Source organism: Drosophila mauritiana, chromosome 2L (genome assembly GCF_004382145.1).
Source record: "Drosophila mauritiana strain mau12 chromosome 2L, ASM438214v1, whole genome shotgun sequence".
Lineage (NCBI taxonomy): Eukaryota > Metazoa > Arthropoda > Insecta > Diptera > Drosophilidae > Drosophila > Drosophila mauritiana.
Window position 1 is genome coordinate 14,596,323 of NC_046667.1, and position 18,954 is coordinate 14,615,276.

Genomic DNA, 18,954 nt, shown 5'->3' on the forward strand with positions numbered 1-18,954 from the left:
CATAACCTTTTTGCATGAATTAACCCCATAACGACCAATGAGCATTGACGGCTAAAGTGATTTTGCTTATCGAGATCAAAGAAAGCGATTACCAAAGCCATTTGCAGGAACATTTGCGAAAAAACTGGCATGCGTTCTAAAAGCAAGCTTTTTAAGACATCTTTCTTACTTTAAAAAAGTGTTTAAAATGGTTTTATTTGACTCACTAGAACTAGTTTTTATACATATTAGTTTTATTTTTTACATATTTGTATATAAATCTTAGCTTATATTAAAAAATTTTTTAGAAAATGTTCAAATTTTGTTGTTTCTTGCAAGCAAGCATTTCATTATCTAGCTATTAAAAAATTGATAATATTTACCCAAATGCAATTAATATACAATCATTTAAGTCTTCATTGGCAAACGCAAATTTATGTAAATTGAGCTTTAGCTGACATTTGTCAGCTTGCAGCATTTCGTTGCAATTTGTAACCTCATCTCTTGCCATTAAAATCTGGCTAGTCTAGGGTTAAGCTAACCTCAATCAGTATCAGCCACCGCACACGCAGGACACCCACACACTGGCATAGTCAGTAGACACAACAACCACCACAATGCCACGCCCCATCGCATACCAGACCGCCCACTGCCACGCCCATTGGCAACACCCGCACTCAGAAGCTTTCTGGTGATGCAATTTCAAATGCAAAACTTTAATGGAATTTTGTGCTGGCTGTGTGCATGTGTGACAATAGTTTTGCACAACTTGACGCTCCCGCAACTTTTATGTCAAATGCATTTCGCACATATTTTGTTGCATATTTCGAAGTGCAGGGGCGGGTGAGACCAGAACTAGGCACGAGGATTAACTTCTTGTCATCCAGTCTAATTGATATTTAACAAGGAGTCTCCAGTCGCCCAGTTATTTCTAGTCATACAGACATAATTGTCGAAGGACCTCGAGCCCAGCAATTAGCTATGATGGTAAACTTAACCATGACGCAACTACTGCCTCTACTTTCTCCAACTGTACAGTTTATTAATTTCTTTTTTTTTTGCCATGTTCGGTGACATTAACACGTCACCAGACTGAAGCTCAGCGAGATGGAAGGTAGTTGTTTGCTGTGGCACTTTTCGATTAATCGTCGGCCTCATTAGTGGTGAAAATTTTTATGATGACCCATGGGGATTGAAGGCACTTGCAGTAAAAGTGGGAGTGGGCATGAAGTTTATATCCAAGCGCATTTTTCGTCGGCGAAGGGTAAAAGGTTATATGTAAATATCAAATGAGCTTTGGTGGCTTATATAAATAGAGTGAACTTGAGCGTTAAATAAATATAATTAACATTATAAGCTAGGCATACAAAAAAATATAAGTATTTTTTAGTTGTTTTAGCTGTAGGCTTTCACACACTAAAATGGCAAATAAAATTAATCATAACCTGAATCCTTAAATATCATAAATATTTAATATAACGCTTCAAATTATGATGTACAGTCAGTACAGGCTTTATGATAAAATAAATTCCTTTAAATTTCCCTTACTTGTTTTCCCCATAGCCTAATGAGCAATTTCCGACCACTTCTGTGTGCATGTCGGTTGACTTTTTGAGCCGCTTTCCCGACTGCTTCCCGTGGTCGGCATTATAAAAATTACGAGCATTATGGTTGGGCATTAAGTACGCTGCTGGAAATTAACGTGCATCGTGTGTGTCCTGCGGTCAGGCAGTCAGTGGCAATCCTTTACGCCGAATTCCACTGTTTCTGGGCATCGCCAATCCCTCTCTCTGCGCAAATGAATGTTTGTTGTGACCTTTTTCATTGAGTTGGATTATCTGAGGGGATTGCTGATATTTTGCTCTTCCAATACCCTTGCTGTTTGTGACCCACTGACTTGCTCATGATTGTCAACCGTAGCAAACGCTGTTTTGCAAAACTAAAATGCGAGGCAATAAAAAGGATGAATGGCAGACAGCCAGACAGAAGCAAGAAATAAAAAGGTTTGCTTTTATTATATTATATTTTGAATTTAATCGAATTGAAATTTGGGCAGGACAAAGAATAACGACAAATTGGCAGACAGCCAACATGAAAAAAATTTAAATAAATTTGCGAAAGGAAAGAGGGACAAAAAATCAACGCTATCAGCTAAAAATATTCAAATCTAATGATATTTTGACATAAAATTCAATTAAACTTTGCAAAAACCTTTTATTGGATTTGTGGCCAAAAATGCAAATCGAAGTTGCTGCCGAGGTATTCGATTAAGAATTGGAATATTTACGGTTTAACATGAATAAAAATCAAATAATATTTTCTGGGCAAAGCGCCTATACTAGATAAAAATAACAAAAATGACTTAAAAGCTGAGTTTACATGATTCGATTTTTATTTAATTAAAAGCAAACATTTTTCTGTTATGATATTGTATGACAATATTTTTGCACATTTATATCGAGAGGGGCAGAACCAAATAAGCCAAAAGACAAGAGTGCTTTCTCAGTTTCTCTTCGGATATATCACAATAATCATCAAAAATCAGAGCCAGAAAAACTGCCCGATAGCAAATGGAGTACGATTGCACTTTCGAAAAATACTTGAAATAAATTCAGCAGGATACGACTGTTAAATAGAAAATGTTGCAGCATCCACATCACTTTTGGCCAAAGTCAAAATGGAATCAATTCCAATCGGTGCAGCAGCAATAACTGACCGTATTCAATAAAATCAATATAGGGAACAGGGGGAAAACATCTGCATAAACAGCAACAGGAGCAGAATCCCCAGAAGCAAAAGAAGCAATCGGGGCAAACAACTAAGCCCAGTTTTATAATAAAGTAACAGAAATCTGTTGGATCGCCTTCACCAGCCCCCCTCTGGCTTTTTGACCTGACCTGGACCTACAACTTTGGAACAAGGCTTTGGGGTTTCCTGTTGTTGGATAGTTGTGGGCAAATCAAGTCACTTGTCTGCAGAGGCGACAGGGGCGTTTTCAATTTTATGCTAAACGCTGGCAATGGGGCATTTCTGGCCGAAGAGTAGTGCGGCCAGAAAGTTCAGAGGTGCTGACCATGTTGGGGGCAAAAAACCATAGCGAATATTGAATTTGTTTTAAATGGCAGGCATAATGAGACGACAGGAGTTTGGAAAAAGTTTCCGTTGTCTATTTCCCCACGAACAGCCGAGCAGCAAAGTCCTGGGGTTCAACAAGGTCCTGGTTGCGGCCAGAACAGGGCAAGCCAAGCCAGGACGAGCAATTTATGGCTCCTAGGGGCGCTTTCAATGATACCAAAATTTAAATATAATTTGTTTGGTTGACTTTTGTCATGTGAATCGGAAAAAGAAAAGATAAAATGTTTAATGGCACATTTATTATATATTGTGGGAAACTTTTTCCCTTACCCAAAATCGCAGCTAAACACTTTAATTTAATTTCCAATGCAAACGATTAGTAGGCTTAACTAAATCTGGGATAAAGAATTTATATTAAACTCGCTGGGCCCAAGATGCAGTTAAAAATGAATATTTTTAATTGGAATTTTTATAGATTGTAAAATATTGCTTAAATATACATTGTAAGGTAAGCCCATGTTGGTAAATTTCCAAAATATTTTGAACAAGATAAGCTTTTATTCGTTTTTTTTCGTTCTTGCCCAGCCCATATACCTCTGGTGGCTTTTCAATTGGGCCAATACAAATTTTATGTTTTCTTCGCCCCGTATGAGGGCAATAAAGTTTTACGAAACAAACTTAAGTCATCATGTGCTTGAGCTCGTATTCCATCTCAGTCGGACTTTGGAGAAAAGTCTTTAAGCTGGTCGTCCTGGCTGAAGGCTGAAGGAAATTCGACTTAATAACCCAAGCCACCTGCGACCTGTGCCCCCCCCAGGTTATGGAATGGGCCAGAGATTTACATACTAACATACTACAGTGGTGAGCCACAAAATTCAACGAGCTCATAATCTTAAATCTGGGCAATATGATGAGCGAGAGGGAAAGGCAATTTCGAAGGAAGCCAGAGAGAAAATGGCTTCAAAACTATGTGAGTTCTGGATCCTGGATGGAGAAAAACGAGGCTTTCGGCCCGGTTTCTGTTCCTTTTGCCAAACACACACATAATGATATGCAAATGCGAATGAATAAGTGTGCTGAAGTGTGCCAAGTGAGCAGACTAACACTTATTCAAACATACACACTCAGACCCCAACACTGAGAAAAACTATCCTTTGAATTTTATGCTCAATTGGTTGGTATACAATTTTTAAAGCTAATATGCATATATAGTTTCAATATTAAATATTTTAACTATTTAATGCAATACATCACATTCTGACAATCTGACTTAATAATCGATAACGATAGCAATCTGTATTTTTAATATTTTGGCGAGCTATATTCCTGTGCCTTTTTTCCCTGTGCACTCAGAACATCAAAGCGATGTCGAAGGCCAAGTCAGCTAGTTAGCAGCTAGTGGAATAGGAAAGGAACTCCTCCATTGGGTTCGACGTTAATGAAATGTGCAAATGTACCAATTGACCAAACCACCAGCCCCAAAACCTCCCCGAACTGCCAATGCCAATAGCCTCAAGACGCTCATTTAGTCATTTGCATATTAAAAGCTTTTGTCGCACAAAAGGTTAAATCAAAAGATAAAGCGTAATAATTTTTTGCGCCTTTTGGCTTCCTTTGCCTTCCCTTTTTTTTATTCTTATATTTTATTCCTGTGGCCTGGTCTTGGTCCTGGGCACAGACCCCTCCTCCCTATTTCCCGTGCGCCCCTTTAGTTGTTAACATGCGAATCGAGTCGCGTTGGTGTAGATTGGCTGCAGGGGGTGAGATGCAGTTGATGAGATTGAGGGTGTCGGCATGTGCGTGTCGATAAAATATTTCGCTTTGACGCTATGTAAACACTTTTGTGGCATTTCTGTGGAGTTTTTTCTGCGGGCCAGCGCCAGTTATGATTGAAGTAGAACTGGGGGCTGAGCGGGCGAAATGCGCATTTAGAGGGCAAAAAAGTGCCAGAAATGCGAATCAGAGCACATTTGAAGTTGATGGCAGTTGATTGGGTTTATGTGGGCTGTAATGGTTTATATGAGAACACAAATTGCACAGAAATATTTGGAATAGTTTGAAAAGATTTTAGCGAGCGCGAGTCTTAAAGCATTTGTATATCTTTAAAGATAAGCAAACAACACGAAGCAACATTTTTGAACTGATATTTTTTACTATTTACTTCCTACCAAGTAAATATGAGTAACTATGATGCTACCAATCACTCATGGATTATTTGTACAGATTCATCTATCGCAAGGCCAGCATAAGCTCTTTAAGCGGTCAATATTATATCTACAGTTCATATCGATTTATTTGTAGTATTTTTATGTCCCAATAGGACGACCGCTGAGGTTTCAGAATATTACGAATACTGTCCACAATTGTTATGTGTTAAATCTGGCGATGATCTGAGCAGACTTAAAATGCCACTACAATTGCATACAGCTGCTGCCTCGAAATGTTTAGCTCAGCATAACACAGCGATTGTCAGCACAGAAGGCATACGAGTACAAATATAAATACACAGTAGAGTCTATATGTTTACATACATGTATGTGTACATCCAATATCCATTCCATATACTTTCCGCTTTTATGGCCATAAAGTTCAATAGCGAACCCTCGCAGCAACAAAGACCACCACCCCCTCACCCGCAGGATTTCTGCCGGCAGCTGTGCGAGCTGACATGATGAGCGATTTTAACACTTGTGCGGCAATAGGTTTAAAGGGGCCGGGGCAGAAATATTGCAAATATTCAACCTACTTTCCTGTGACCTTACCACACCAACACCAACACCGCTAGCAGCAACCAACAGCGATGGCATCAAAAAGAAAACCAACGGGATACACCGATGTGTAGTTATTATGATGGCTTTTGTACCCCGAACGGCTTATGGCAGGAGGACAGAAAAAGCCAGGGTATATTGGGTCCTATGTGTAATATTATGAAATGAGATTGCTCTTTAAGTCGAAAGCCTATGCCAAACAAATTGAAGATACTGTTCATTTGATTGTAAGCTCGAAATACGCTTTATTTCAGGCTATTACCAAAATGACATAAATTTATAAAGAAAAAATATATATATGATTAAAATATTTTAATGATTGATTTTGAATGATTGATTTGGTAATCATTCCTTTACCCGATTGTGAATTCTTGACTACCCGACTGAAGTTTAGAGTGTTTATCAAATAATAACAAAAATATAAACGCTTCTATTTTATTGTTATGTGTCAGCAATGTTGTTTCTTTCTGTCGCCGATGCCACCGATGCTTCTGCGGAGTCGAAAGCCACATAACCAACTGGCAATGACATTTGACAGCCCACACACATACACACACACGCACACAACTCGCATACAGGGATACGCGTAAGGACATGTTTACATTTCCAACTGGGAACCACCGGCATACGCGTATACATATAGCACATACATGATAAACAACAATAGCGAAAATAAGGAAAAAATGAAACCAAACCGTCATAAAAAAAGATAACATGTTATGTTTTTGTTGTTCGAGTCCTTGGGGGGATCCTTCTCAGTGGGCCAATGCCTTTGCAGTGAGCGTTGATTTGTTTAGCTCTGCTGGAGCAGCGTATTTACACTGAGGACTCCCCGAACACAATTACTTTTAATTTATTTGCGAGCCGTAAGTGCGTGCAGGAAATCCCTATAAGCACCAGCACACTCATCTCTGCCAGGGAAATCTACACGGATTGCGAATTAAATTTAATTAACTGTGTCGGGAAGCTGCAGAGGAGATAATTATAACACTCTTAAAACTTCAAATCCCAAGCTAAGTGCCAAGCTGTAAAAGAAAGAGTAAAATTATATCGTAAAGAATGGGGTCATCTGGATCTGGTCCATCTTCATCCGTGATCGTAATTGAATCAGCATTAGCTGCTCTCCTTCTGCTCCGGCTCGTTTATCCTGTCCATGAGGTGCTGCACCATCAGGCTATAATATAGTTGGGATGTCACGACACTAAAGTCAAACTAGCCAGCAAGAGGACACTCCGGCACTCGCACACACATGAGACGGCGACTAACGAGGTCAATTGTAAGTTATTTCCTCTCCACCATCAGCACAGGACATCATATAAAGGAGCGGCAGGATAAAAAAAACAGGCGACAACAGAAAAACAAAGCACGAATGCGGAGAGTAAGCTGAGGTCCAGACTAGGAAATAGCCCAGCATGAATATCATTAATAGCAAAAGAGCGTTAAAGGTCATTGTTCCTGTTAGCCTTCCGCTTTCTGAAGAGGCAGCAGAAGTCGAGGCGGTAGAGCAGCCAGCTTAGACCAGAAGGAAAAACTAACTCATTATTATGAGTCCTTTTCCTGGGCTCAGAGATGTTTTGTGAGGATATATGTGTGTGGATTTAGTAAAGGGGATTAAATTATGACATCCATGAAGAGTTATTCTGAAGAGCTGCATTTCCATGAAAGCAGTAACGAACTTCCACATACTTTAAGTTTACATGCCTCATTGTTTTAACTAACAAAAGATTTTATAAAAACCTTCCAATCATAGCTTGTACACAATCTATGACTTTTAAGTAAGTCCTACATGATTTAAAGTTATTTTCTGAACTCAAAACTTATAGCTATTTGTCCTTAACGTACCATGCTCAAATCTAGTTTTATAAAACAATTTGCAGTCTGATGGAACAATTCTCGTTTCAATTACCATCAGAAAGTGCATTTTAAATTGGCGAAAAACAAAAACAGAACAAAAATGAAGCAAAACTATGAGTAGAGTGAAATTGTGTCACCTAATTTCACAACAGCTCTTGGCTACGCATTATTGCACAGAACAAATATCACACATACGCCCCATATGACAAATTGTCAGACTGTGTTAGAGTGGAATAGGGACAGAAGGGGAGAGCGAGTGAGACAGTACTATGCACCTAAGCTTCAGAACAACAAGAGGAGCATTTGCATTGAATATGAGTTGCAGTCGGAGTTGTAGTTATTCCAGCTGTAACTTCCCCTCACACGAAAAATGGAATTTTCTCTTTCGCTCCGACGAGACAGAGATATAATTGTATGCATATTTAATAATTCATAACTTTTTCTAGATCACCAGAAATATGAATATTCAGACACAACAAGAGTTGACGAAAAGTAGGGTGCAATAGTGGCGAAGTACAGTAGTCATCAGAGTTGCAAGACCACAAGCGGTTGAGTCAAAAATTTCATTCGCCAAAAACTTACTAAACAAAAAACGTCAGTTTTCTGTCTTATTTTTTGAGTTTTTTCTTTGGAGTTTGTGGCAGCCTAATTTTGTCACCCTCACTTCCTCCTTCGCTTCTGTTGGAAGTTTTTTTAAAAAGTTTCCCTGTCGTCAACATTGTCGCTGCTCTTCTAGCCATATCTGCAGCCACTATAGAGCTATACTATTATTTTATTCTTTTTGAGATTCAATTGTTTAAATTTGGGTCAATGTGTGTGTTCCGAAAGAGAAATGGAAAACGGCTGACTGACAGAGATTCCTCTTAGCTTTTGTCTCCGGGCGACAAACAAACGAGCAACAAAAGGACATACGGAAGGACAATGGCAACCGAAACATTCCACATACGTGCTTTGTGTATATCAGTGCCAGGTTGAGTCCTATTCTGCTTGGCTGAAAAAAAAAAAAAAACAAAATAAAACACCCACACACACCAAAAATACGTAAAGCCCAGAACGACAAATTTTATTTTATGCAAAATAGTTATGTGTGTGATCCGTTGTACAATATAAAATGTTGTTGTAAATGTTGCACGTTTTTGAGTGGGTTTTTTTTCTTCAGTTGCTGATATATTGATTTTTGCATTTTTAGGTCGCACGATGTTGGCTGCTCTATATGTGTGTGTGTCTGTGTGTGGGTGAGCGGTAAAGTTAGTCGGAGGTGCTGTGCGCTCCACACACGTTTAATGAACACAGATTTATGATACGAGTCACCAAACTTGGCTCCAGCACGAACAACCCGTCCTGGGAATTTGGGTTAAGGTGGCCTGGGCTCTGCTCAATTTGCCCTCAAATCTTTACAAGTTTAGCTCTCTTTCGAGCCAACCTAACGATTTCAATTTTAAATTTATATTTCTCTATCAGCGCAGTGGCTAATTCGGATGCTTTGATCTTGCGGCCCCCGCAAAATGTTGTCTTGAAAACGCCCTTGGCTAATCTGACCCCATCTATAAACTGAATAACCCCAAGCGTTGCCTACTTGTCGGCCTCACAACTCAACCCCGAACTTTAAAAGCGTAAAATGGCAAAAACCTGCTGCTTCTGGTAAGCATTAAATAAATTTTTAATAAAGTTTTGCCCTAGAAATTGTTATTTTTAGCTGCAGACTCGGGCAGTGTCAGCGGGAGTAGTTGTGGGAGCAGATAAAATATGACATTTATAGCTGCCTGAATACGTAAAAGTTGAACGCACCCCGAGAGCTTGGAGAGCCGGGAAATCAACAGCGAGCTGAGTTTTATGTGGCTTATGTAACCCAGCGGGCGGGTGGATGAATTTGATTGTGGTTGAATATACATATATACGTATATATATATATAAATATTTCATTCAGGGCGGTGTCGGGACGGATTGAACCAAGTTTGTTTTACGACAAGGTGGAGTAATATGATGATGTATCCTCCGCCAGTAGAGAGATGTAGCTGAAGGAGTGGAAGGAGGCAAACCAAATCATCGACTTCGATGCATATTCAGGTGAAGCCACTTATTTGCATAGCTAAGCTTGATTCACGCATATATAAATATATACCCCATTGGGCGAGAGCCCTGTGAGTTTTATTAAATTTTTGCCACCTTGGAAACCCGACACTTGGATATGTAAATTACACATGAACAAACAGCAGGAATATTATTCGGAGCTAACAATTCTACAGAGATAGAAAATTCTGCAATTCACAACCTAAAAGAATGGAATGTAAATCAAAATCATAGCTTGACAACTAAATGCATAATTCAACGAAAACTACATATCAAATAACTTAATAAATAAAAGGAATCAACCTCAAATTAGGATACAGATCATTCAACATTTGAATATATTAAATGTTGAATTAAAACATATTTTACTTAGTCACTGGTGTTTTTGTAAGTGTACACAACGGCAAAAACCTAGCGACAAAGGACATTTACGCCAACACCTTCTAATCAAGCAAAGAGCTTAAAATAAAGTAAAGCCAAAAAGAATGAAATGAAAGATATTATGAAATTTGAAAACACACCCTTAGACAGACACACAAGTTCTACAAAAATAGCAAAAGGCACAAAGGATTTGTGTGCGGCTGTGTGAACATGTGTGCGAGCCTGGCTAAATGGCAGCCCTTTTTGGCTAAAGCCAAGCACCAAGACAGAGGCAGAGATGGTATAAATATATACAAAGCACACATAACTGTCAACCTATCCTTATACGCCCAATACACCCCCAGGACCTGCCATCCTTTTGGTGCGTGTTTGTTAATGAAATGTTTGCCTTTCGCATTTAGTTACGCTACGTTAGACACTTTTGCTTATTAGTGCAAAGCGCAATTTAAACGTTGGCCAAAAGGACACAAGGCAAAGTGCTGAAGGAGGAAGAACAACTTGGAATGCCCTTATATATATATAGGGTGTTATAAGACTCTAGCCTAGTTAGTCAGAACTCTGCCATTTTAAGGTACTATTCAAATTTATATTCATAAATAAAGAAAAAACACATAGAGTACAAACAGAAAACTACCTGAAGAATATACAATTATTAAAATAAAATCTTATATTTCATATTTTAAGGCCAAAAAGGGTAAAAGTTGCACAACCCGCTCTATTTAGTAGAGTATGTATTTATACATTACCAACGTTTAGGCGCCAACAGGCGACATCAGCAGCGACAAAAAAAAGAGACGGAGACAATGTCCTTGTATTAAGTTACGACAAAGGCCAAAGGCTCTTGTTCATTTCTCTGCTCCTTCTTCTCCAACTTTTCCGACTTATTCTCCTTGTTTTTCCGACTAAGGTTCAAGGTTATAGACGTGTGGGGCCTTGAGTTCCTATTTTTTGTTTGTAGATTTGGCGCAGTGCGATAATTTCCACAGAATACGTAAAGTGTTGTGTGTATATGCACGTTTTTTGGGCAATTAAAAATTAAATTGCGCATACATCACGTACAAAAAGGGAAACACAGAGGAAAGAGACGCCGTGCCTGGCAATGACTTTTAAAGTTTAATTGGACTTTGAAAGCCGCTTTGGGATTCGAAACAATAAATCTGGGGAAGGCATTGTCAGTAATATTTGATAGACTAAGTGAGCACAAAGCAAAGATAGGAAAATAGTTTTGATTCAAATAAACAAAAAAGAACTGATAAGTTCTTAATTCCATTACGAATTGCATTTTGCCAAAAATCAAAGCATTTGTTTTCAAGTGGTAAAACAAAATATGAAGGCTTTTTGAAATTTCAATCAAAGACTTCAAAATAAATGTAGGTCACACTAGTAAAACGTAAGTGGTTGAAACTTTGAAAATAATTTGTTTAAGTTTCGGCTTTTTATTTAACAACGTAAAGTAGGTAAGATAACTTTCCCAGAAACAACCACTCATTCATCAATTTATATTTAATCCCAAGTCTTTCGCTGAATTGCCTTCGATGGCCACCACTATAATCCCTCAGGCTACCTTGGCAATTTCAAGTTTCCTTGGAGGTGGCACTAAAAACGTCTAAACGTCTTTGGTTGCACGGCTAAGCCACAGCAGGTCGGAAACACCTGGACTGGCCCATAACCACAACAACCTCATAGAGCCGGCCCACTCTGCAGTTTATTTAAATTAAACCTTTTTTCACACAGGCATCCGCTTGGCTGGCTTTCCTACGGTGTATTTTGTTCGGTATTTTTTTTTCAATTAACTTTCTAGGCCAGCCGCAAAACAGCAACAAAATACAAGCAAGTAGACAAGCAGCTGTTGATGATAATGATGATGACGACGATGTTGGCGACGACCGAGAAGAAGTCCAACAAATTGCAAAATCCCCTCCAAGCCATACGAAGCATGACACCTAGGGCAGGGCAAACATCTTTCAGCCCTTTGGGCAGGTGAGCTCAACTTGACTATGCACTCGGTGCGTATACTTAACGTAAAACCGTAAACCACTAAAACCACCAAAGGAAAACATCGCTAAAGTACACAGTCTCGTCATCATCAACAGCCATAGCCGTTTGGTTTGCGTAGTTTACTGGCCAACGTAGCATTTTATTTAAACTGCAGTTAATTTTCGCTAAAACATTTTAATTGTATTTTTGCAATCTGTCTCTTACAAGTTTTCCACAGGGTCAGCCAGTGTGGAAAGAATAGCAAGTGGTAGCAAAATGCTGAAGGGGCAACAGCAGTCAAGGCAAAAACGGACGAGAACATTGGGTAAAGGTTAAGGGTCATCAGTTAAATGCAATTTAATATGTGTGTAATTTAATGATATTAAATTCTTTGAGCATTTTAGATAAGCGATTTCCCTGTCAGTTGACTCATATGAAATAACCACGAAACAGGAGTTAATAGCCTTCACTGCAGCTCCAACTCAGTATATAACCTTTCATATCTAGTTTTCACCAACTCTGAACCACTGTGGATGGGTTTTTCGGTTAAGACCAACACCCTGAGGTTTGAGGTCGCAATGGCCAAAGCCACTACCATTTTTAATGCAATAAAAGTCAACTTAAAATATGCAAATTACGGTAGTTTCGGGAAATTTGTGCAGGCTCCGTAGGAACCGCGAGGGAAGGACAAGCGAAAATGGGAGGGTCAGAGTCGCCGACTGAGGCTTATACTAAACTTCTTGCTAGTCCACTCTGTGGCAGTCTGTTGTCATTAACATTTCTCTGGGCCATGGACTTTTAATTGTGTCTACGACTGTGTCTGCAAACGACTCGGTCTCCTTCACTCCAGCTACTGGCATTTTCGGGCTTGGTTGGACGACTAGAGAATCGGTGACCCCAGGCCGTGTCACTCGGGGTGTCCTTTAGCAGTTGCCCCAAGACATTAATGTATATTAGTGTCGCAATAAATTAAAAGCATTTTGCTGTTCATATTTACCAGCGAGCCAGCCGCACTTAAATCTAATTGCAACGAAGCAAGAAGAGAGAGCCAGACGGAATGGCATTTAAATGGCCACAACAAGGAGCCTAATCAAATGCTAGAGGCTCGTACTGCTAAATCTTTTAATGAGCCAGATAGCATTACCTTATGGCAAGGGAATATTGTTGTTCTGAAAATTAGGCTCATCAATAAAAGGTCTGAGAAAAAGGGTGGCCAATCAGACAAGGGGTCGCCAACTCTTGACTCTGCGACTAAGCTGCTTAACCGAAGGCGAAGGTGTCAAGTCTAGGAATCAATTACTACAGAGTATGCAAATGTGTAAGCCCCTTTTTCGCCCTGTCTCTTGGCCTTCTAAACAAACTTTTAACGCGGCTTACACCTAATGAAACTTTGGCGAAGAAACAGTCTTTGGACCTTTGACAGTTTAATCGATTTGGCGAAGGCAAGCACTCGCAGATAGCCTGCTTTGATAATGGCTGCAATCATTTTCCCAAGAATTGGAAAGCAGAAACACTTTCAATGCAATATGTATTTAGTTCCAGTGAACTATTTTCGTATGCTTTCTTTGATCTCATAACCCTCCTACGAATCAGAGCTTGGGAATTTAGGCGAACAAACATTGCTCGAGCAAAAGCTTTGCTGGCATTTCCTGTTTCCCCTCCGAATAAAAATCCAATGAGCCATTAGAAACACATGCCGCAAGTGAATGTTTGTGAGGCACATTCAAAGCATATTTTTGAGGCTCCCTGCGCGTGTTTTGCCCGAGTTCACAACTTAAATTACGCAGCTAGCACACGCACACAGGCACCCCAACTTTTTACCCATTCCGCCGGAGTTCATAGCCTTTGATTGATGAAGAGGCAATTCGTTGGGAGAACTCGTCGGCCACGCCAGTGTTAAACACTAATGGCAGCTTAAATTAGATTACAGAAGACTCGTTTCCCCAAGCACGGTGGTGAAATGGTGGAGTGCCTGAGCATGACCAACGCATTTGCAACAAATTCCCCCGCCTCCGCACTACCATTTGTATTTTATAGCGAGCATTTTTTTGGAGTGCCATTTATTTAAACTATTGCTCGATTCCAGTAATTCGACAAAAGTGAACCCCGCCAAAATTCAGCTGGTATCAAAAATCAGCTCATAAAAATCGCACAAAAAGACATAAATAAGATTTATTGTTATAGTTTTCCCCCACCTCGCACTAGCGCACCTCGAACAGACGGGGTTTCAATTGCCATTACGTATACGCAGCGTGTGCTTCCAAACGAGTTTTTTGCTCGGCCCCAGCTGTTTGGGCTTTTATATTGGTGTTAAATTTCACGTAAAAAAAGCACTAAAAATTAAATATAAATATTTGCTTAAGTCCATTAAAATACCCTAAAAGCTAGTTATATGACTTTATAAGGCTTCTTTTAGGTGAAACTCTCAAAGCGGATCGGTTACCTACTTACTCGCAATATTTTGTAGCTATTTAACAAGGTGAATAAAAACATACTCAAAAAGTTATGTTCTAATACTATATATGAACAAAATCTAAAATAAACTGTACATGCAGCGCATTAGTTAGTCGTTGTAAATATGTTAAATACTTTGAGATTTGGCTTTCATATCGTGTTAAAGTCAAAACACGAACCTAAATCCTTTATTATGCAGATAGCTCGGCAAAGTTGGGTGCTACTTGCCTGCGGAATTTCATGGTTACAAATAGTTAATGTACAGTTAATTATTACATAATCACTAACCAACACGAAATGAGGCGGAGTACCCCATCTGTACTTCTACACAGTAGGTATGGTCAAGTCAAGTACATTGACTCGCTATATACATTTATTTGTGCTTCTCACATTTATATTGTTTTATTTCCAGCCTGATCTCCCTATTCCTCCACTTCGTCGTATGTTTGCTGGCCATAAATATTAATTATAAAACACGATATCCATTATATAGTTCTTCAAGCACGAATTCATCATCATCAAGAGTAGCAACAAACTAAAGGGGTTGTTCGTATGGACTTCCAGGTACTCAATTTGAGGGTAAATTACCTATTGCTGAACCCTTAAATAGGCAAAGCTATGTATTGTATGGGTAACAGTGTTTGTCCTATTTTTAAATTGCCTCGCCTAGATGAGAATTCAACGTATTTTTATTTATTCATCAATGGAGTCAACTCCTGAACGTAAATGTTTCTTGGCTCAGGTGGGCAATGATTGAATTTCTTGGAAAACAGTAATTGATTTAGATTTCAAATAAATTACGATTGAAATCGTAAACGGGAATAGCTATATTCTTAATCACTCATATTATTATTTCAATTAATTATAAACGGTGGGACATAATTACTTTAAATTGATGTACTAAGCATTATTTTATTCATGTTTTCATTCATCACGACAAAAATTAAGGATTAAAATTGTTGAGCTATATTCAATTACATATTCTTAAAATTTAAAGATTTCCTTACTCTTCCCAGCAGTTTATTAAAGTGTGGCAACCATAAATATATAAATTTCGCCAACACCTCTAAAAATACAATATTTTTCATTTGGCTTGTTGCTCTACCAACGCAGCAGCCCGTTTTGGCCAACATGCCTTTTCTCATTTTCTATGTATTATGTAATAACACCGTAAAATAATTTATGGCAAATGAAAGTCACAAAAATGCGAGAACTGGCGGCCAGGCAACGGAACCAAAAGTTGGTTTCATGCGCCATTCACCAGCCAGCTTTCTATTACCTTTCCCCCCTTTCGTCTTCCGAAACCCTTTTCCAAGGCGACTCTTTTGAAATTGTCGTAGTACATTTTTGGACGAACTAAGACACACAAATACAACCAAAAAGACGCCTTGGTAGGACATGTAAACTTTCATTTTCTCCGCGCTTTTGGCCAGAATTTTCCTTTTAACCGTGTCTAGAGAAGGTGCAAAAAGAATGTACGGTATATACTTTTCATGTATCAAAGCTTTTGTGATCTTTCGTCTAGCCTTTCTGCCACGCCCCTTCGTTCTACGCCTTTGTCGCACAAAATGCTTTTAACGTTTTTTTTTTTTTTTGAAATTTTTGGGCAAGCCTTTGTTTTAAAAGCTTTTGTTGCGCATGCTTTGAATTTTTTGCCTTTACTGCTGCTGCATTTTGATGTTTGGCGAAAATTGCGCGACAAAATTCACAAAGGAACCAAAAATGCAGCGAGTCCTTCCCCCATCAAACCACCATATTAGTTTCACCAAAGCGAAGAGAAATATTCACATAAAAGGGTAACAAACGTGTACTTTGTTTTGGAATCTTTTGAAAATCTTTGAATTTCACTTACAGCAAGAAAGGAAGCTGAAGATAGCGCAAGCTGAAGCTAAAATGCCCTTGAAGTAATTATATATTTAAGCAAAAAAGAAAGCTAGCTTCGGATGCAGCTAAACAATTTTTCCTATTCAATTATTGCTTAAAGTTTTCGGAATTTTTCAAAGCCAGCTATATGATTAAATATTCCCATATTAATCATAATAATTCCAAAATTTTATTTTTCAACCAACCCATTTTTATTTAGAATTTCTATGGCAGCGATCAAAACTATATTTATGTACCATATAAAGGTCGCAAATGTTTGCTTTTCTGAGTTACCAGCTTCTGACTGAAATCAATATAGGGTCTGCAAGTATACAAAAAGGTAAATAGATCCCATGTTAAATATTTACGCCGCCCCCATATTAAAAGTGACAAATATAGAGAGTTCACCCCCCTATTTCTTAATTAATTAAAGCCACAGATTCGTGGGCGTGCTTCAATCCCATCTGTTCTCCTGTGAGCACCTGTCAACCTGCTGTCAATTCATCCCTTGAAGTTGCCCCCTGCACTGTGAACTTTACAACTTCCCCTCAACGGGTTTGTCACTCACTTAAACTCAAACAATTTGATTGGCAAAAGTATTTTTATAGAGCCTAATTTGTGGTTGCTGGATCAAATACCTGGAAATGTTTTAGTTTTGCTACCCTTAGGGGGTAAATATAGAATCAAGTTTCATATAAATGATTTGAAACTTTAAGCTTTCAAAGCAAAACCTCTTCATTACGTTCGTATACAGAACTGAATCAATAAAACTGAGCTCTGAAAAGGTGAGAACATCCCTACTTATCAAGATGGTTGGTTGAAAAATCATAAAACTTGTCAGCGGCCACTAAAACCCCTAAGCTGCATTGTGAAAACGCAACATGTTGAAGTCAACTATAAAAAACCAACTCAATTTCCAGCCACACAAAGCAATTTTAGCGGTTGGCTTGCTTGGACGCCGTAATAGGGGTTAATCCTTCATCGTTCTCGAGGATACAATTTCGGCAAAAAGCGTCAATCGTCAGATCCTTTGCTTGTTTGTTTTTGCTAAAGTTTTCTATTTCTTTCTGTTATATTTTTTTTTTTTTTTGGCGACCAAAACGTGCCACAAAAGTTTACTGCCCGAAAATACGGCGAAGGTGATGTGATGACTGGCCCCGTAGTCCACATTCTTTTCCCAGTCCCCGAAGCATTCGGTAACTGCTGCAACTCGGCGCGTTGACAAGTTTTTGAAAATCGTTGGCGCGGAGTCAGCAGAAAGGACATTCGTCAGTTAGTCAATGTGTCAGTCGAGTTTCCCCAGTTCGTTGCATACTCTTGGCCGCCTGTTTAGCGAGAATGCATTAGTAGGAGGTGGAGATGGAGACAAAAGGAGTTGTAGCTGGCGAAGGATTTCCCAGGCAACTCCTTAAAGATTTATTATGGTCTCTGTTGTTGTTGGCTACTTTCGGGTAGGTTCCGAGTGATAAAATGCTTGACACTTTTCTAAACGGCCAAACTTTTTGACTGCCAAGAGATTGTCCCGCTGCCTCTCGGTCCTTGCCCTTGGTCCTGTACTTTTTAATGCTCCATAATGCTTGTTCCCTTCGGCTCCAGCTCCATGGCCAACACAGGTATCTTATCCCTTGCCCAGCTTCACTGGTTTTTTTCCACAGTTTGTTGACACTGTCTGGCTTAGAGAGCGCATAAAGTGGAAATGATTTACACAGTTCACCTTGCTACTGTTCTGGGTGCGTGTGTGTTCCTACATCCTGTGGGCATAATAAATAGCCCCAGCTTTTGGTCTGGCAGTTTTGTCAAATAGCTCTTCGGAGCTCAAAACACCTAAAAGCTGTTGTTTTTTTCCATGCCGGCCCAAGACTTAACCAAGAACTCTCCATGGAGGGAGCTTAGCTCGGCATTCACCGCAGTGAAGAACAGAGCGCGAGTGACAAGTGCAAAAATCTTGGGAATAAAGTTTTCAATCAACTGCGCAAGTTAGCAGGGCTTTGATTTGTGGCATTTTTTGCACTCCTTCGTGGCTTAAGAAAGTGGTTTTTATGACATCACTGGCAAATGTAAAAAAGCTCCAGAAAGATATTATTAATACGCTTGTAAATCCAGAAGCTGCCTATTATTCATTAAAAATCTTAGCCATTTCCATTATTCAGCCCCCTAACAACTTTGTCAAATATGAATCAAATATGTCCAAACTTCCAGCATCGCTATACATTAGATTAGATCGCATTACTTTAAAAGTACGTGTTTTTTTGCTCTGCCACCTTCATCTGGGTTTTTACCTATTTCGCTGCCCCATCCTTTTCAAAATTCTATAAGCATTTGCTTGGGTGCTAATGGACAGTTTAGAGAGGCAACCAAACGAGAAGCTACTCGTACTGTGGAACTTGCAGCTGCACTCGGGGCAAAACTTACAACGGAGCGAAATGAAATCATAAATGCCAGGACACGTGCCAGGACAACGTGCCTCCAGTTGCAACGAGGTGTTAAAGTTTTTCCACCAAGCTCCCATCTTTCCCAGAGTTCAACTCCTTGC

At 39.2% G+C, this 18,954-nt stretch overlaps 1 protein-coding gene and 1 long non-coding RNA gene across 6 annotated transcripts in view; one reads left to right on the forward strand and one right to left on the reverse strand.

The window, feature by feature from the left end:
- LOC117145130 (neural cell adhesion molecule 1) overlaps positions 1–18,954 on the reverse strand; it is a 65,100-nt gene that overhangs the window by 36,678 nt on the left and 9,468 nt on the right. The gene's annotated exons all lie outside the window — the stretch shown is intronic.
- On the forward strand, positions 11,501–12,439 carry LOC117145140. 4 transcript variants are annotated; one of them, XR_004459701.1, is made up of 4 exons: positions 11,501–11,584; positions 11,642–11,769; positions 11,862–12,107; positions 12,343–12,439. It is a non-coding gene; the product is annotated as an uncharacterized LOC117145140 (long non-coding RNA). The 4 variants fall into 4 exon arrangements; XR_004459699.1 differs by having other exon boundaries at positions 11,642–12,107; positions 12,333–12,439; XR_004459698.1 differs by having other exon boundaries at positions 11,642–12,107.